Genomic DNA, 21,411 nt, shown 5'->3' on the forward strand with positions numbered 1-21,411 from the left:
AAATGAAAGCATTCTTTGTCTGCTATTAACGTATATGGAAAAACTAGTATCAAAATGAAAAGGCCCAGGAACCAGATGATATTATGCATTTGCATATCTCTGTAAGTTTACAAAAAGCTTTCACATCTGGTATGTCACTGGCACTTCATAAAAACACTGTGCGGTGAGCAGGGAACCCCAAAGGCTGGAGATAAAGGACGTGTTAGGATCAGCTCAAGTAGAGACCAAAGTGTAATGTTTACTGTGTTCCCTTGATGTGAAACACACCCATTCTTGGCATGTGATGCAGTCCTACACTATACTTTTGGGAACAACTACTATAGATCCATTTGAGCCAGCTTACTCAAGAGAAGCAACATAATTATTAGCATACAATATCTCCCAAATCCTAAGGGCTGAGCTTTCGGGGTGGATTGAAACCTGAGACTACCATCAGGGTTCTCTTTTCATTTCTTTTCATTTTGTGACAGCGTTACTGAGATACAATACATGTCATACAATTAGTCCATTTAAAATTTACAAGTCAGTGGAATTTAGTATATTCACAAAGTTGTGCAGCAAATCACCACGATCGATTTTAGAATTGATTTTAGATTTTGATTTTTATAATCAATTTTTCATCATCTTCATTAACACCACTAGCTCCTGACAACCACTGATCAGCTTTCTGTTTCTAGATTTGCCCATTCTGGACGTTTCACAGAAACGGAATCATACAATTTGTGGCTTTATGGCTTACTTATTCCCTTACCATAATGTTTTCAAGGTTCATCCATGTTGTAGCATGTATTAGTACTTTATTCCTTTTTTTGCCAAATACTATTCCATTGTATAGATATGCCACGTTTTATACCTGTTCATCAGTTGATAGATGTTGTTGTTTCCACCTTTTGGTTATTATGAATATTGGTATACAAGTTTCCATGTTGACATGCTTTCATTTCTCTTGGATATATAAGTAGGAGCGGAATTGCTGGACTATATGTTAACTTTATGTTTAGCATTTTGAGGAATTGTTAAACTATTTCTCAAAATAGTTGTGGACTGAATCTCTGTATTCCTCCCCCACAAATACATATGTTAAAGCCCTAACCCCAAATATGATCATATTTGGAGGTGGGGCCTGTGGAAAGTCTAGATGAGATCATGAGAGTGGACCCCCAGGATGGGATTAATGTCCTCATAACAAGAGGAAGAGACCAGTGCTCCCTCTCTCTCCACCATGTGAGGATATAGGGAGGAGGTATCTGTCTGAAGCTGGGAAGTGGGTTCTCACAAGGAACTGAGTCTGCCAGCACCTTGATCTTGGACTTTGCAACCCCCAGAACTGTGGGAAATAAATATTTTCTGCTTAAGCCACCCAGTTTATGGTATTTTGTCTTAGCAGCCTGAACTAGTACAGTGGCTGAACCAGTTTACATTCCCACCAACAATGTAGAAGAGTTCCAGCTTCTTCATATCCTGGCCAATGCTTGTTATTTTTTGCTTTTTTAAAAAATTTTTAATTATAACCCTCCTCATGGGTATTAAGTGGTATCTTACTGTGGTTTTGATTAGTCCCCAGTGACTACTGGTGTTCAGTATATTTTCCTGTTCTTGTTGTTTATATGTTTATCTTTTATGGAGAACTATCTATTCAGGTCAAATTACAAAATGCAGGTGAGAGCATGCTGAACACTGTGGAGACAATATAAATGCAGGATATTATTATGGACACAAAAAGACATGATGCCAAGAGCTTGAGGATATTGCATTGTGGAAGTAGGTGGTTAACAGATAAAATGGGGGCACATGGGTGGCTCAGTCAAACATCTGCTATTATGGACACAAAAAGACATGATGCCAAGAGCTTGAGGATATTGCATTGTGGAAGTAGGTGGTTAACAGATAAAATGGGGGCACCTGGGTGGCTCAGTCAAACATCTGCCTTCAGCTCAGGTCATGATCCTGGGATCCTGGATCCTGAGATCGAGTCCCGCATCAGGGCCCCTGCTTGCCGGGGAGCCTGCTTCTCCCTCTACCTCTGCCTGCCTCTCCCCTAGCTCTCTCTCTCTCTCTCTCTAATAAATAAATAAAATCTTAAAAAAAAAAAACAGATAAAATGGTAGTTCAGGAAGTTAAAGGTGGGAGGCAGGAGCAGGAGATAGATTGAGAAAGAGATACCTAAGTTGATATAAATGATTATGCAACATTTCTTAGGTTTTATCTATTTATTTTTTAAAGATTTATTTATTTATTTGAGAGAGAGAGAGATGAGAATGTGAGCGGTGGGGGGAGGGCAGAGGGAGAGGGAGAGAGAATCCTCAAGCAGACTCCCTGCTAAGTGAGCCAACGTGGGGCTCAATCCCAGGACCCTGAGATCATTGGCCAAAATCAAGAGTTGGAAGCTTTAACTGACTGAGCTCCGCAGGCGCCCTCATTTCTTGGATTTTAAAAGAGATGTAACCATTATGCAGTAATGCCTCTAATGTGAAATCCACATGTGAGCTAAATATTTCTATTATATATGTAGGACAGGTTTATCAATGTCCACATGTGTGACGTTTGGACCAGCTTATTCCCTGTTGTGAGGGCTGTCCTGTGCATGGTGAGATGTTTAGCAGCATCCCTGGCCTCTACCTACTAGATGCCCATAGCACCCCCAGTTGTGACACTTCACCCCCATTCCTCCTCTGCTGAGAACCACTGGTGTAGGATAAGGGTGGGAGGGGTAATTCCTGCTCAGTACTGATGTGTAAAGTGGCATGACCTACAAATTTCCACCCCAGGCAGGTCCTAGCTGGATAGTGCATCCCAAGTGTCTGCATCACTGGTGGCCCTCATTGTTCTCTGCAGTTGATTGCATTACCTTCTTGGCCCCTGGTTTCTCTCATTCAAATCCATGCAGGCTGTGTCTTGCTGGTTTCCCAGAAGCTTTGGCAATTTGGGTTTCACTTCTCTCTTCTCTGGCACCTTCTCTCACCATTCATCTTTGCTTCAGCTGCAATGAACTTCTAAGTCTTCCCTGGAAATGCTATGCCTAGGTATGACTCCACATTTATAACCACCGTTCTCCCAGCCCAGAATGTCTTCCTCCCTTTCTCAGCCAGAAAGCTCCTGTAAACCCCCTTTTAAGACCTAGCTCGTATGTCATTTCCTCTGGGAGTCTTTTTCTGACAACGTTAGGCAGGATTGGTGTGACTCCTTCCTCTGTACTTGTAAAGCACTCAGTTAATATTTTTGTTGCAAAATTTTTGTACTGAATTTTAATGATTTACTTTAATTATCTGTCTCTCTTACCCACAGCAGGTTAGATTCCTGGAGAGTAAGGACTCCCTGCTTCACTTGTTCTGCCTTCAGCTTCTATCACTTGGCCTGGAGCACAGTAGGTGCTTAATACTGATCAATGTATGAAGAATGGATGCTTGAACTGATGTGAAGGTAGCTCTGCTGATGCATTCAAGCATGACTGGATGGTCAGGTGGGATAGTTAGTCTAGGTATTTCAGTTCTCCAATAACGGGTGAAGTTCTTTGGCTAGGAATATTGGAAAACAAGAAAGGCATTTAAGTTGAGCAGAACCAGACAATCCTATGGAGGAGGCACATAAAACTCTACCTCCTAATTAATTTAGACCTGCACAGCTAATTATAATATGCAGAGCGCAGGTAAGATCTTGTTTAATCACTCATCCCTGCTCTGGTAATCACAGTGCCCAGCAGCCATGTCTCTGTTGGGATCCTGGTGTGGGACTAAGCCCCACCCTGGGCGCCTGACTCATGTTGTCTGTTCTGGAATCTCGGCGCTCTGCACACTCGGGGCCAAGTCCTTGTCCCACTCTTATAGGACATCTCGTGCTTCTCTGGCTCGTGCTCCTGCTGATGGCTGGTTCCTCCCGGCCTCTGCCGTTGGGCATTGCATCACCCTACACCCAGGCAGAGGACTGATGGTTGCCTTCCGGGTCAGAGCTCTGCTTCCGTTGTGCTGCCAACCTGACCGTGCGAGCTACATTCCCACCTGTCTGGCCTCACGCTGACCATCCTTCATCCCATTGCTGTCTAGGACTCCCGCGTTTGTGCCTCGCCCCTCCCGATGTGCTCAGGTCCCTGCTGTCCATCTGCTGTTCGCTTTCCTCAGCACTTTGGGAGGGGCTGTTTATCCCTGTGGTTTCTGGTGGGAAGAAATCGTTTCAGGGCAGAGCCTTATGAAAAACATCTTAGAAACAGATCTCTTTTCTCCCGGTTTCTTGGCTTCTTCCTGCCATCCACATTTAAGCCTCCCTTGCTGTTGCTGGATGGTAGGAATTATTGGCTATTGCAAGCCTCTACTTAGTTAGCTGGGAGCGGGGAAAGCCTCAAAAGTCTTTGGAAATTCTTGGTTTAAGTACAGAAGAATGTGTAGAGTGAGTTACTCTTTGAGGAACAAAAGGGAAACAAACACACATGCCTATATTTACACACCTATACATAGGATTTCTTCAGAAGGATATATGCTAAGGTAATGGAATTGGTTGCTTATGGGAGAGGGATGCTGGGTTGTGTGGGGGTCGAAGGATGGGAGGGAAATTTTACTGTGTCTTGTTTTGTAACCTTTGACTTCTCAACCCAAGAAAATGTGTTATCTATTTCAAATATAAGTGGACAAAAGCTAGAGATGAATGGTGTACAGAAAAAGAAATAGCAACATTTATGAAAAGATATGAAAAGATGTACAAAATAACTTTTTTTTTTTAAAGATTTTATTTATTTATTTGAGAGAGAGAGTGAGAGAAAGAGCACAAGAGGGGGGAGCGGGAGAGGGAGAAGCAGACTCTCCGCCGAGCAGGCAGCCCGATGCGGGACTCGATCCTGGGACTCCAGGATCATGACCTGAGCTGAAGGCAGTCGCTTAACCAACTGAGCCACCCAGGCGCCCCTGTGCAAAATAACTTTTAACAAAAGAAGCGTAAGTTTATTTATTTATTTATTTATTTATTTATTTATTTATTTATTTAAGGTTTTATTTATTTATTTGACAGAGAGAGAGAAAGCGAGAGAGGGAACACAGGCCAGGGGAGTGGGAAAGGGAGAAGCAGGCTTCCCGCAGAGCAGGGAGCCCGATGCAGGGCTCGATCCCAGGACCCCGAGATCATGACCTGAGCCGAAGGCAGTCGCTTAACTGACTGAGCCACCCAGGCACCCCAGGAAGCATAAGTTTAAACTGGAGGTCAATTTTTACATATTCAGTTCGCAAAGATCAAAACATTAAGGATTACAGTGTTGGTGAGATTGGGAAGCAGGTTCTCTCATACACTGTTGGTGGGATGTAAATGGATCCAACTTTTGGAGATTGGTAGTTATCAGCATGCTCTATAACATAGCAGGATCTCTTCTAGAAACGTACCTACATATATTTTCATATATCAATGCAAAACATATACCAGGTCTGTTGCAGAATTATTTGTATTGTAGAAGCAATCTAAGTCTCCATCAATAATTATTGGGTGAAAAATTTATGGTACATTTATACAAGTATTATATTGTCATTAAAAAGAACATGGTATATTTATATATGCTTATATGGAATAACCTCCAAGACGTTTAGTTCATTGGAAAAGGTATAATGCAGAACAGTGTGAATACAGTTTATGTTCCTCCTTTCATGGCATGTTTATCCTTTAGAACACCTATTTTTCCATCCTTCTGACATTTATTCCTTCCCTGTATGTATGTATGTATGTATGTATCTATCATCTATCTATCATCATCATCTATCATCTTTTATACTCTATTATATATCTCTCCCTCCATCCCTGCTTTTCCCCTCCCTCCTTTCCTCCCTTCCTCCCTCCCTCCCTTCCTTCCTTCTTTCCTTCTACTACATATAGAAAACTTTAAAAAGATATACAAGGACATATTACCAGTGGTTGTCTCTAGTGAGAGATATTTCATTTTCATCCTATACCCTTTGGTACTGCTTAGATTTTATCATATCAAAAGCATATATAAGGGAGGTGGGCAGGGGATGGGCTAAATGGGTGATGGGTATTAAGGAGGGTGCTTATTGTAATGAGCACTGGGTGTTAAATGTAAGTGATGAATCATTAAATTCTACCCCTGAAACTAATTTTACCATATATGTTAACTAACTACAATTTAAATAAAAACTCGAAATAAACAAAGTTTAAAAAAAAGCATTTATAACTTTTTATTTGAATGTTTTTATTATGAAATAAGCTGTCAACTCTCTCTCAACTGTTTTCTTTGCTCAGCAGAACTTGTACAAAACAGAAAAGGTACAGCTTGGTGACGTTCCCAAAATGAGCCTGTATGCAATCACCACTCAGAGGAAAAAGTGGAATCCTGTCAACAGTCTGGAAGCTGCTCTCTACCCCCGTCCAGGCACTGCCCTTCCCCCCTCCCAGAGGTAACCATGATCTTGACTCTCAGGATAATCACTTTTCTGCTTTTTTTTCCCATCAAAGCATTGCAGCTTAGTTTTACATACGCTTTGAACTTTATACCAACGGATTAGTACAGTATGTACTCTTCTGTGTGTGGCTTCTGTTGCCCAATGTTGTGTTTGTGAAACTCATCAGTGTTGCCCCATAGTTATAGGTTGTTCATTTTCATCACTGGACAGAATTCCAATGTGTGAATGAATATACTGTAGTTTATACATTTATTGTAAAAGGATACTTATGTTTATACTTTGGGGCCATTGGAAACAAAGCTGCTGTAAACATTCTTGCACATGTCTCTTGGAGTAATATTTCTATTGGATAAAAAATCAAGAGTGAAATGTTTTGACCATGTTGTAATGTATTTTTAGTTTTAGTAGTTAACATCAAAGAATTTTCCAAAGTAGTTGTACCAATCTGTGGTCTCCCCAAGCAAAGAATGAGAGTTCCTATTGCTCCACATTCTCGCCAGTATTTGATATTGTTTTCTGGTTTTTTTTTTCTGCCATTCTAATAGATGTATAGTGATGTCTCATTGTCTTATTTTGCAATCTATAATTACATATGATGTTGATAAGCCTTTCATATGTTTATTTGCTATATATCTTCTTTGGTGAGTTGTTGATTTAGATCTTTTGCCAACTGTTTAATTGGGTTGTTTGGTTTTTTTAATTGAGTTTAAGAGTTCTTTGTATAGTTTTAAACACACATCCTTTATCAAATCAGTTAATCAGTATTTTTTTCCCAATCTCTGGTTTATTTTTCATTCTCTTGAACTCTCAATTTTTTATAGTTTTTCTTTTTGCATAGAATGTGGTATGTTCTTCATTAGATATATTCATATGTATTTGGTAATTTTGATGTTATTATAAGCGATGTTACTGTAAATTTGATTGCTGATATATAGAAATGCCATTACATTTTAGATGTTTATTTCAAGTACTATTTCTAATAATTTATCTGTAGATTCTTTTGTTTATGCTACTTTTATTTGTTTTAGGTATCATTGTATACTAGCTTCATAAAAATATTTTGAGGTTTTCACTTTTGCTATCCTATTTTCTGGAACAATACTTGTAGTATTTTGATTATCTGGTCTTTGAATATTTGGTAGAATTTCCTAGGAAATTATCAGGACTGGGACTTTTTTTGGGGATAGTTATTTAACAATTTTTTAATTTTCTATATGGAAATTGGTTGGTTTAGACTTTCTGTCTCTACTGGGGTAAATTTTTGCAAATTGTATTTCCCTACGAAATTATTTACTTCATCTGATCTTGGTATTCAAATTACATAGTTTTGCAAAGTAGTGCCTTATTATTTTGAAAATTTCATCTCTTTTAATGTTTATTACTCCCTTATCATTTCTTATTTTATATATTTTCCCTTTTTTCTCTTAAATAAATTTCTATTGTAGAAATTTGTAGTTTGTCTATGTTAGTAATTTTTTCCTCAATGAAACAGCATTTTGGCTTATTCACTAATTACATTATCTTTCTATTTTCTACCACATTCATTCTCCTTTTATTATTTTTTCAACCCTTGTTCAGTTTATACTTTTTTCTAGTTTTTAGAGGCTTTCATTTAATTCTTATAATTTTATTCTTCAGTTCTGATGGCTATAAGACTACTATTTAAGGCTATTACTTTTTCTCTAATCATTTATTTAATCGCAGTTCATATATTCCAGTATGTAGTGTTAATGTTTAGGTTAGACATTCTACAATTTTAGTCTTTTTTTTTTTTCCACTTTTTACACTAGTTTTTTAGTGGAGAGGTTTTTTCTTTTTTTTTTAATTCTAACACATTTAAAATTTTGCTATTAATTTCTACTTAAAACTTGCATAGAATTTTTTGAGATTTTTCTTTGTGATCTAATTAGGTATGGTAAATTTTTGTAAATGGTCTGTACTAAAATCAACATCACTAGGAAAATTTCAATATATACCTAAAAGTTATGCTTTATGGGTAATATTGCTTAGAACTTTAATAGTATAACTTATTTTTGGTCCACTTGGCTTATCTTAGACTGAGAATGTTGTTTCAAAATCTCTTACTATTAATATATTTTTGTCCATTTTTTCCTTGCATCTTTATACTTTATCAAAGAAATCTTTAGTTATTTGCTGCGTAGACATTTATAACTGTTATCTTAACTGGAAATTGTTGCCTTTAGCATTATAAAATGTTTTTCTTTACCATGTTTAATGCTTTTTGACGTATATTTAATTTTATCTAATATCAAGCTCTCTATCCTCAATTTCCTAGTATTTGCATTTGTCTGGTATACATTTGTTCATCCCCTTTATTTTTAGCCTCTATGAATCACTTTGTTATAGAATTGGATTTTATCCTTTGGACCAATCTGGAAGTCCTTTTTCCAATGGGTGTTTCATGTTCGTTAATATTTATTGATACAACTGTTATTCCACATTATTTTGTTTTATTTGTTTGGTACATTTTGTTGTATTTATTTTTCTTCTTTACGTGACCTGTTTTCTTTGCTCTATTTTATAGGGATTTTTGATATTTAGGAAAGTTTCCATTTTTATTCTATTGGTTACTAATTACTATTACATTATACAATGTTCTTAGCACTTAGTTTTCCTCATTTAGATTTCTACTATTTAGTTTGTTTAAAAGATATTCTTTGACTTTCACATGTCTTCAGTGCAATAGTAAATTAGATTTTTTTCTACTTTCCTCTTTTGTTCCTCCCTATTCTTTCCATTTATTTTAGTTGTTCCTACTTTGTCATAACATATAGTATTTACATACTATCCTTTCCTTGTCCCTGCTTTTGCTTTGGTCTTAGATCCATAATTAAATATATTCAGTTGTCATCAACAACTCTTTTGCTGAATTTTGCCTGGTTATCTCTTGACTATATGAAGCTAGTCCTTAAGTAGCATCCTAGGAATGCCTTGTGAACACAGTGTTTCCTGAGATTATGCATGTATAGAATAGCCTTGATATTTCCCCAACGGAAAAATGCTTCCACATGCTGGATTCACCTTCCTGAGTCTTTATCCTCTATCACATCCTTGCACTAACTTATTAGCTCTCTGATGCTTTCAAATACATTCTGCACTGCTTTTATAAATATTTTCTGATATTTTGAACTGATTTTCCTATTATTTTAGCAAGAAAGTTGGTTCAAGTTACTGAATCCTCCAATATTTCTGAATTTCTTAAAGACATTAATTTGAAAAATGCTTGGCTCTCCTTTCCTCTTTTAGTGTTACGTGAGCAACAGAGAAAAGTATGTGGAGATTGAAGAGGGAATTATGAAGTCTATATTTCTAGAAATAAATAACTCACAAATTCACCTGTTCTTTAGGCTTTTCTTTTCTCTTGCCAGAAAAATCTCCATCACATTTTCCTCTAGCCAATCCTCAAAGCTGGGAAAACAAAACAAAACAAAAACAACCTACAGCCAAAGATAAAGGAGAGAGATCTGATCATTGCTTTTCTTGAGCCTCTCATTGCTGTGGGGACTGGGGCTGCCATGATGGTTTTAGTTCTCTCTTTGGAAGGTCTTTATCTCCCAGCTTCCAGGTGGTCACATTTCCTGTCTATCCCCTGCTATCTAGTTTAAGGATAAGCTAATTTAGTTACGTTTCCTTAAGGTAAAGAAGCAGACCCTGGTTGTAGTTTGCTCTGTGTCATACTGGTATTCTGTGCTAAAGAAGGTGATGAGTCAACAAAGATTGAGTGAGCAAAGATTAATCCAATGATTAGAATGTGTTAGAGAAGCTTTGGCTTTTGGCCAGAGTTTAAGAAGCAGCTGAGGCTTTGGCAAGATTAAGATAATGGATGTGCCTTGAGGCAGCCACCTATTCCTAAAATATGCAAGAAAAGTTTCTCCTTCCTCAGAGGAGTTCTTTATGTAATCTTCCTATGCTCCCATCCCAGAAGGGGACAGAGGTGCATTTCATATGGCAGAAGATACTTCAAAGGAGTTTGTTTAGACTAGCAAGAATGTGGCATTTGTTTTTGTAACCTCCTGGGTTTTAGTTCTAAGTTAGAGAGAGGGGAAGCACACATTGTTTTTAGGCTTTCTGTAAGTAACCACCAAGTCTCCTAAGCAATAAAAACTTCCCTTTCTCCATTGTCCCACTGGGGCACATGGTGATCTTTTGCATTTATATATATGGTTGGAAGCCATCCACTTAAATTGATCAGCTAAATTTGAAGAAAAAGATTTTGTTTCTTGCATTAACCTCCTTCCCAGATTTCTATTGTTGAGTGTTGTCTTAATTAAAATAAAAATTTGGTTTGAAGTCCCTTTTTAATGATCTCTGGTTTTGTTTTATGTTTGGTTTAGTTTCATTTCCCCTCCTCCCTCTGCTGTTTAAAATTAAGTTTATTTAAATGCAAAGAATGCACTGTTTATTCAACCAAATGGTATCTTTATGTGGAAAAGGAAAAAAAATCCAGAGCTACTCTACTGTCTCCGCTTAATAACTCAGTGGTTTGTTTTTTCTCTTTTGTGTGCATTTTTACTTCCAGCTGGGCTGCACACATACAACTGCTCTGTGGCGAGAATCTTTGGTAAACTATGCTACTTAAATGTTCATTGAACAAACAATTGCTCATCATTTCCCAACCTTAACAAAATAATACTGCAGTGACTTCTTTTAAAAACACTTGAAAAACTGATTTTCCATCCACATAAAAATTTGTCTTGAGTGTGTGCTTGTGGGAGTTTTGTTTTTGTTGGGATTGAGAGTGTCAACAGTGTGGAGAAAATATTTCCTTTGATTGTATTACCTGTACTGCAGTATTTTTCATTTTGCTGCAAAGTTTGCATGTAGAAACTTTTAGCATTTTCAGGTGTCTTGTGTCCCTATGCTATTCTGTACTATATTATTTTTAGGTCCACCATAGAAGAGAAATGCTATTATTTCTCTTTTCTAACCTTGTAATTAGTAACCTTTGTTAATTCTACTGGGAAAATTTTGGGGATAGTGAAGAGGAAGAGAGAGAGCAAAAATTATCCAACTTCTGTCTAATGGTCAACTCTGCCCAATATTTTGTTTCATAAAACTAACACAAAGGAAATGTTCTGTGGGAGATGATGATGATCTCCTTAAAAGGTTCAAATTCTAAAGATTCTGGACATCTTCCAAATAGCCTTAATTTCCTTAAGAACACATTATATGCTATTTATCACCTCACTGTGCTTAAGCTTACCCATGTTTCTGACCTCTATTATCTCTTGGGGGAAAAGAATTCTATAAATGTATAAAATGGTTTTCTCTTTCTTTTTTAAAAAATAGACTTTATTTTTTTTTATAGAAGTTTCAGGTTCACAACAAAATTGAATGGAAGGTGCAGAAATTTTGCATATACTCCCTGCCCCACCTCCCCAGCCTCCTGCATTATCAACATCCCCCACCAGAGTGGTACATTTGTTACAAATGATATACCTATATTGACACATCATTATCACCCAGGGTCTAGAGTTTACATTAGGGTTCACCCTTGGTCTTGTGCATTCTATAGATTTAGACAAATGTATAATGACATGTATCCATCATTATGGTAAAATACAGAGCAGTTTCACTGTCCTAAAAATCCTCTGGGTTCTGCCGTTCATCTTTTCCTCTCTTTTCAAACGCTGGCAACCACTGATCTTTTTACTGTCTCTATAGTTTTACCTTTCCTGTAATGTTCTACAGTTAGACATACTGTATGTAACTTTTTCAGATTGGCCGCTTTCACTTAGTAATCTGCATTTAAAGTTCCTCCATGTCCTCTCCTTGCTCCATAACTCATTTTTTTTTTTTTTTTGGTGCTGAGTAATATTCCATGTACTATGGTTTATTTATCCAGTCACCTACTGAAGGACATCTTGGTTGCTTTCAAGTTTGTGTGATTATAGACAAAGCTGCTATAAATATCTGTGTGCAGATTATTTTGGTGGGCATAAGTTTTCAACTTCTTTGGGTAAATACCAAGTAGTGCTATTGCTGGATTGTATAGGAAGAAGTGCATAGTTTTTAAAGAAATCATCAAACTATCTTTCAAAGTAGCTGCACTATTTTGCATTTCCACCAGTAGGATATGAGAGGACTGTTGCTTCACATCCTCAACAGCTTTTGGTGTCAGTGTTCTGGATTTTGGTCATTTTAGTTGCTATATAGTGGTAACTCATTGTTGTTTTAATTTGCATTTCTCTCATAACATATACGGAGCATCTTTTCATATGCTTATTTGCCATCTGTATATCTTCTTTGGTGAGGTGTCTGTTGTGGTATTTCATTTTTAATTAGCTTTTTTGTTTTCTTATGCTTGAGTTTTAAATGTTCTTTGTATATTTTGGATAACAGCCCTTTATCAGATGTGTCTTTTGCAAATATTTTCTACTAGCTTGTCGTTTGTCTTTTCATTATCTTGACAGTGTCTTTTGTGGAGCAGAAATTTTTAATTTTAATGAAATCTAGCTTATCAATTTTTTCTTTAATAAACTGTGCCTTTGGTGTTGTGTCCAAAAAGTCATTGCCAAAGCTAAGGTCATCTAGGTTTTTTCCTATGTTATCTTCTATGAGTTTTATAGTTTTGTGTTTTACATTTAGGTCTGTTATCCATTTTGAGTTAATTTTTATGAAGAGTGTATGGTCTGGGTGTAGATTCATTTTTTTTTTTTTTTTTGCAAGTAGTGGATATCCAGTTCTTCCAGCATCATTTATTGGAAAGACTATCTTTGCTCCATTGCATTGCTTTTGTTTCTTTGTCAAAGATTAGTTGATTGTATTCATGGGATTCTATTTCTGTGCTTTTTATTCTGTTCAATTTACCTGTCTTTTCTTTTGCTAATACCACACTCTCCTGATTATCAAATCTTTATAGTAAGTCAAGAAGTGTCAGTCCTTCAACTTTTTTCTTCTTCAATATTGTGTTGGCTATTCTAAGTCTTTTGTCTCTCCCTGTAAACTTTAGAATCAGTTTGTTGATATCCACAAAATAACTTGCTGAGATTTGGATTTTGATTTCACTAAATCTATAGATCAAGTTGGGAAGAACTGATATCTCGAAAAATTGAGTCTTCTTGGCCATGAACATGGAATATCTCTCCGTTTACTTAGGTCTTTGATTCCATTCACCAGGTTTTTAGTTTTCCATGTATATGTATATATAATTATGTATATAAAAGTATATATTTATATCTATAAATATATCTATAAATATATATATATCTTATCCTTATTTTTTTAGATTTATGCCTAAGTATTTCCATTTTTGGATGCTAATGTAAATGTTATTGTTATTTTCAAATTCTACTTGATCATTACTGTATACAGGAAAGTGATTGACTTTTAACCTGTATTGGGCTTATATCCTGAAATCTTGCTTATAATGATTTAATAGGTCCAGGACTTCTTTTCTTGATCCTTTCAGATTTTCTATATAGACAGTCATGTCATCTGCAAACAGGGACAGTTTTATTTCTTTCTTCCCAAACTGTATACCTTTTATTTCCTTTTCTTATTGCATTAGCTAGAGCTTCCAGTGTAATGGTAAAAAGGAATGGTGAGAGAAGACATCTTTGCCTTGTTCCTGATCTTAGTGGGAAAGCTTCAAATTTCTCATAATTAAGTATGATGCTAGTTGCAGATTTTTTGGAAGGTATTCTTTATCAAGTTGAGGAAGTTTTCCCCCTATTCCTAGTTTACCAACAGTTTTATCATGAATGGTTATTGAATTATCCTTTACTTAAAAAAAAAACAAACAGCTTTATTAAGATATAATTCACATACCATAAAATGTATCCATTTAAACTATGCAATTCAACCTTTGTACACAGTCTAATTTTAGAATATTTCATCACCTTAAAAGAAACCCTGTACCCACTAGCTGTCATTCCCTATTCCTTCTTCTTCCTAGCCCTAGGCAACCACTAATCTACTTTCTAATTTAATGGATTTGCCTTTTCTGGACATTTCATATAAATGTAATCACACAATATGGGGTATTATGTGTCTGACTTCTTTCAGTCAGCATAATGTTACCAAATTTTATCCATGTTATAACATGTATAAGTAGTTCATTTATTTTATTGCTAAATAATATTTTATTGTATGGCTATGCCACATTACTTAACCTATTCATCAGCTGATGGATATTTGGGTTGTTTCCACTTTTTGGCTACTATGAATCATGGTACTATGAACATTCATGTGTAAGTTTCTGTGTGGACATACTTCATTAGATTTTGGTGTACATCTAAAAATGGAATTGCTAGGTCATATGGCAACTATGTATATGTATATATAAGTATATATATAGAAAGAGGAACTGACATTTTTTCCCAGAGTCAGTTAACCATTTTACATTCCTACCAGCAACATTTGAGGGTTCTTTTTCTCTACATCCCTGTCAAAACTTGTTATTGTGGGTTTTTTTTTTATTATCATTTGTTTGTTTACTATAGCCATCCTAGTGGGTGGCTATGATATGTCATTATGGTTTTGATTTGCATTTCGTTAATAACTAATGTTGTTGAACATCTTTTCATGGCTTCTCAGCCATTTTCATGTTTATCTTCTTTGGAGAAATGTTTATTAAAATCATTGGTGCATTTTAAAATTGGGTTATTTGCTTTTCTTCCTTTGCTTTTCTCTAAATTTTCCTTTTTTGAAAACTTTCTGAGATGTTTGCTTGATCTAGTACTCTGGCAGGATTACATATTTCTTGTTTACAGTCTTCATGATTTTTCTTATGCTAATAATTTCTCAATCTTTTTAGTCTTTCTTCATAAAACAGCACATCTAACCCTTTGGCATTTTAACTGCTTTTTTCCTGGACTTTCTCTTATTTTATGAAGCTTTTCTTGAACTATATGGAGACACATTGTAGATGGCCTTTTATTGTTGTGCACAATGCGAGGGAAGTAGTCCTTTTTCCTGAGGATGTCCCAGTGTGAGCTAACTATGGGGCTTCAGGTCTTTAGAGAAGTGTCTGAGATGACTTTTGTGACCTTCCTCAGTCATAATTGGTACCTCCCATCTGCTAAATTAGGTTTATATTGTCTCTCATGCAGGTGGAATGGAGAAAAGAAAGCCTGGAATTTATAATAATAAGCGGGCCTGATGCGAAGGCTGATTCTGCTACTTATGGCTTTGTGACTTGGGACAAGTTACTTAATCTCTTCATAAGTAAAATTGGGATAATCATAACCACTTCATAATATTATTGTGAGGATTAAACTGATAATGACTGAAAAACAGCTCACAAAGTGACTAAAAATGAGCCATAATTGCTCAACAAATATCAACTATTTCCTCATGTGTTGACATAGAAATTCTTGTTAGCTTCCCTTCCTACTTGTCACTTTTTGTACTATCATTGCAATTTCTCAACACCTTAAATCAATTTTTAAACCTTCAAGTCTTACATTTATGACAAGACATGCTATGGTCTGAGTATTTGTGTCTCCCTTCTGTCCCCAATTCATATGTTGAAATCCTAACACCCCCAACATGATGATATTAGGAGGTTGGGCCTTTGGAAGGTGCTCATGACAGTGAAGCCCTCATGAATGGGATCAGTGTCTTCTAAAAGAGGCTCCAGTAAGATCGTTAGTCCCTTCCACAATGCAAGAAGGTGCCAGTTTTGAACCATAAAGAGAGCCCTCACGAGAACATGACCATGCCGGTGCCTCGATCTTGGACTTCTAGTCTCCAGAACTGTGAGAAATAAATTTCTGTTGTTTATAAACTACCCAGTCTATAGTATTTTGTTGTAGTGCCTGAGGAGACCAAGACAGGGTATTGTAAAATTTGCAGATTAACCTAATTCCAGCACTGATTCCCCAGATCTATTTTGTACATTCCCTTGCTATTTTGAGAAATGTGTGCGCGCATGCATGGGAACATGCATTAAAATCATTTATGTACTGATGGCAAAACAGTCCTTATCAATGAATGGTTACTTGTTAAACATGATCTTTTGGCCTATTGCTTCAGTCTCTCAAGTTCTTAATCACTGGTTGAGTGGAATCCACTTTCTTCTTCAAGTGACTCTTTCATTTCCAGTTTTGACTGATTGAAGAGCTTTCATTTTGAAATTTCATTTCACTTTTAGCTTAGTTGTACTTTTTCTTGTATCTTATGCCCTTTCTTTCTTAGATCCCAATTTCCTTTTCCAAAGCATATCCTCAATAGCACTTCCAGAAAGGGTATGTAGAGAAACACCTGACAGTCGTGCTGTCCATAGAGTTTTAGGTTCAAAAATCATGTCCCTCAGGGGGCATCTGGGTGACTCAGTTAAGTGTCCTACTCTTGATTTTGGTTCAGGTCATGATCTCAGGGTCCTAAAACTGAGCCCTACATGGGGCTCTGTGCTCAGCAGGGAATCTGCTTGAAATTCTCTCTCTCCCTCTGTCCCTCCCTCTGCCCATGCACACTCTCTCTTTCTCTCTCTAAAATAAATATATAAATCTTTAAAATAATCATGTCCCTCAAAATTTCAAACATTGCTCTCTCTCCATCTAGCATGCTCACAAGAACTCCACTATTCTGAGTACCTTTCATTTGTAAATAAGCATTGGCACGCCTCCCCCTCCTGAAGATTTTAGGGTATTTTTTTTTTTATTTTTGTTGTTCTGAGTCAAGAGGTGTCTAAGGGTAAGATTTGCTTTCAGGGTGAACACTAGCATCTCTCTTAAGCTTTGGTGGAGGTGGAGGAGAGAATGAGGAGGAGATTTCCCAAAGATTCCTCTTATTTCCTACATTCTGTTTTCTTTTTCCAGAACTAACATAGATTTTAAACTTGGGGATTTACCCTGGTGTTTCCTAACTCCTCTTTTATATTTTCTATATCTGATATTTTCTAGTTTCAGAATACTTCCTTTGAGTTTAATTTTTAGAGCTTCATTTAAGTTGTAAGTTTTTTTTGGTTTTTGCTATCTCCAGTTTTGTGTTTGTGGGCCGGGCTTATCTTTAGTTGTTCCTCTGGGGTAGTTGTTCTCAACTGGCGATGATTCTTCCCCCCACGTATATTTGGCAATGTCTGAAGACATTTTTGGTTTCTACAAAAGGGGTTATTACCGGCATCTAATGGATGTGGGCCTGTGGATGCTAAATACCCTATAGTACAAAGTACAGTTCAAAAGGCAACATCCCCAACAAAGAAGTATTCTGCCTAAAATGTCAACAGTGCTTGGACACCTGGGTGGCTCAGTCGGTTAAGCGGCTGCCTTCGGCCCGGGTCATGATGCCAGGATCCTGGGATTGAGCCCCGCATCGGGCTCCCTGCTCAGCGGGGAGCCTGCTTCTCCCTCTCTCTCCCTCTGCTTGTGCTCTCTCTGTCAAATAAATAAAATCTTAAAAAAAAAACCAAAACATTTAAAATGTCAACAGTGTCACTGCTGAGAAATACTCTAGGGTGTATGGGAAGAAAGTGCAGGCACACTGATCATCCACCTTAATGTTGAATATGAAGCACCTTTCTTTTGGGGTGCTGATATTAGGAGTCTGGCATTCCCAGGGCAGAGTGCTCACTCTCTTTGCAGGACAAACTTCCAGTTTTATTATGACAACAAATGTTACTCTTTCCCATCTCTCAGCAATATGAATGGGAATATGGGTCCAGTTGTTCTGTGGGCAGTTTTTAATTAGGTTACCTGCCCCATAGGTTTCTGCCTATGACTCTCACGTTTACATTCTGTACTTTCTGACCGGGCTTGGAAGCCCTCTGGTTCCACTGAGGAGAATCAGTGTTTCCCACCTTTACTACAACCATTCCTAAGCATATTTTTAGCTATTGCTTTCTTTTAAAACAGTCCTATCTCTGTGTATCTTCAAGAAACAAATCAAGAATCTTGTCTTCTGGGGCGCCTGGGTGGCTCAGTTGTTAAGCGTCTGCCTTCGGCTCAGGTCATGATTCCAGGTCCTGGGATCGAGCCCCGCATCGAGCCCCGCATCGGGCTCCCTGCTCCGCGGGAAGCCTGCTTCTCCCTCTCCCACTTCCCCTGCTTGTGTTCCCTCTCTCGCTGTGTCTCTCTCTGTCAAATAAATAAATAAAATCTTTAAAAAAAAAAAAAGAATCTTGTCTTCTGATGGCTTCCCTCCTGTTCTCTATGCTTTTATAAACTTGTTCATCTTTATTCATGCTTACTCTCATTTCAGTAAAAGTTTAGAAAAAAAGGGAAGGTTATCAACTTAATAAATGAATTGAAAGTACATCTGATTTTAAATATAAAAATAATTTTATTTTTGATGAATATCATTTTAGTTTGTACTTGACTTGTTATTGTTAATTTTTTCCTTCTTTTTTTAGTCAGGCTTTTATTATACAAATTTTTAGTTTTTCTTAAATTTAATAACCTCTCCATAGTTGTTTAGCATTTCCTCTTCCATCATAATACTAAACATAGTATCGTAAAATGCAAATGCAGAAGAGATTTTAGAGGTTTACGAGATCAAGCCCTCCTTTTATAGATGAGAGAATTGAAGTTACTACAGAAATTATTATTATGTGGTTGACCTAGTGAAGAATTTTTCCCAAGTACCTTGGGCTTGCTATGGCCACTGAGCAGAAGCCTTGTCTTTCTGATTTTATGTGGGAAACTGGATCTTCCTCTCAAGACTTTGCATCTATGCCAGTATTTCCAAAGTGTGCTCCATGGAAAACAAGTCCCACCAGGTCACCTTAAAAACAGGTTTCAGAAGCAAACGTTTCAGAATGGATTCTGAGACTATCAAGACATATTAACATATTAAAACACTTCAATCACTGGAAATGAGTCTTATAGGGACACCTCTATGGAAATTGAAGACGTAGAGACTTCCTATGTCCTGAGGCAATGTGCCTAAGAAATCTTTGGAACTGTGGGTCTAGGGGCTGGCACTGGGAAAGTAAAACATAGTCAAGGGGATCAAGGCACGAAAATAATAGCAGATGTTTTGTCTAACTAGAGAATCCTTCCTGTGTACTGTTTTCTAATTTCTAAGGAAGTCAAGGAGAGCGAGATTTGCTTGAACACTACTGACTTTGGCAGACCTTGGCTACCCTGATTCTCTGTCTCTCTTTTTGGAGAACCTCTCACAGTAAAATCTAAAGCAATGTTTCTAAAAAATAAAAACCTTCAAAACCTATTGTCTCCATTTGATACCAGAGAAAAAAAAGAGAAAATAAGCCACTTAACTATATCAAACAATCCTAACTACATATATGGTAAGAAAAAAAACAAATTCAGCATTTCAAAAGAAGTTCATCCTATGGAGGAAATTGACATGGGACCATATGTAACAGAAATAGATGTCATTTCATCATGGCAGTATTAAAACTAACACACACATGGCAGTGATATTTGTCTATACCAGGCTTCTGGAGGGACAGGTTTCAGAAACAGCAATAGCAATTTCAGTTTAAGAATCTGCTGTGGTGATTGTCTACTTGAAGCCAATTTAGAGACAAGAGCAAAATTATCCCCAGAAGCAACTGTGGTGTATGGACCTAAGCAAATCCAAAGCACAGGAAATAAGGTCACAGCATAGAGCCTATGCTCAGGACCAGAAATCCAACCGACAGTGTAATGGGTGTTAATGATCTTGAACACAATAGATGAGAAAGAAAGATGCCTTGGGCTCATGGGATGCCACCATTACCAAGTTCTGAATTGTGTAAGAAAGGAGGAATTCCTCAGCTGTCCTTCTCTGGGGAAGTAGCATAGATGGAGTCCATCCCCGTCCTCCGTCTCTCACCACAGATACGATAAACACAGTTCACAGTTCCACAGGTAACCTCATCACTGTCCATCCTGGACAACTCGCATTGACTGGCCTCTGGCTCCTCTCATTTCTCCAGATAACCTTGATGATGTTTGATGAGATCAATGGGGCTTGGGAAGTATGCAGATAGAATCAGCTCTGAGATTGCTCTACTCCTCTCCTAGGAGGGTCAGTCATTTCCTTGGCTGACCAGAGTCTTAGAGCTTGCACCAAATGAATCAAGAGAGCAAAAAACATTGGATTGTTGCAGTGGTACTTATTCCCCATTCCTCATGTTTCTATGACAAGCAATTTCTGTTACTAACACTCCTGGCCCCTGTCTATACCCTCAGTCCTACGTGGATGATAACTTTTCTAAAGGAAAGTGAGCTCAGCTCCTCTTTCTCTTTCAGATCTTCCTATTTTTAAAAGGCATACATTCTGTTTGGTTCTCTGTCACATAGTAAGTAACTGGGTAGGAAATTTTGTCTATTTAAAAAAGAGGTACTAGCAAGCCTTTGAACCATAGAACTAAAGCCTTGGCCTTCAACCAGTTCCCTTGGGGATAAACACAGTGTTTTCCTGTTGGTATGACTGACACTTGTGTCTGGCTCTCAGTGGAATTTGAACTTGGAAGAAGAAAAGGGGCCTTATATTAGTTTGCTATAACAAAGTGCCCCAGACTAAGTGGCTTGAAAAACAGAAATTTATTTCCTCACAGTTCCGAAGGCTAGAAATCCAAGATCAAGTCTGCAGAGCTGGTTTCTCCTGAAGCCTTTCTCCTTGGCTTGTGGAAGGCCATATTCTTCCTGTGTCTTCACTTCATATTCCCTCTGTTCATGTCTGTATTCTAACATCCTCTCCTTAGAAGGACATTGGGCATTTTGGTTTAGAGTCTACCCTAGAGACCTCATTTTAATTTAATTACTTCTTTAAAGACCCTATCACCAAATATGGTCACATTCTGAGGTCCTGAGGGTTAAGACTTCAACATATGAATTTTGGGGGGACACAAGTCAGCCCATAATAGATTGTTTAATTGGCTCCTCCTAAGACCCCAACTGGTACATATAAATGCATTTCTAGCTGCATGTAGGTGTCATGCTTTTTTATTCCCTTGGCACCTAGTGCAGGCACAGAACAGAATTGTTTCTCAGTTTAGCTATTAGTTCTGGACCTTATCATAAGTTTTAGCCCTTTACTTTTAAAATGACTTACCAAAATGGCTTAGCAACATGGGTCTAATAAAGTTAATTACATAAGCAAATATAGTAAG

The 21,411-nt window shown here is 37.3% G+C and overlaps 1 long non-coding RNA gene across 1 annotated transcript in view; it reads left to right on the plus strand.

The window, feature by feature from the left end:
* Positions 1-2,346: 2,346 nt before the first annotated feature.
* The window catches only part of LOC145716610 (uncharacterized), a 35,337-nt gene continuing 16,272 nt past the window's right edge, over positions 2,347-21,411 (plus strand). The window contains exons 1-2 of the long non-coding RNA XR_014139424.1: positions 2,347-3,364; positions 6,232-6,383. This is a non-coding gene — a long non-coding RNA (uncharacterized LOC145716610). The remainder of the gene's footprint in view (positions 3,365-6,231; positions 6,384-21,411) is intronic.

This window comes from Leptonychotes weddellii, chromosome 12, assembly GCF_054177405.1.
Source record: "Leptonychotes weddellii isolate Sample4059 chromosome 12, ASM5417740v2, whole genome shotgun sequence".
NCBI lineage: Eukaryota > Metazoa > Chordata > Mammalia > Carnivora > Phocidae > Leptonychotes > Leptonychotes weddellii.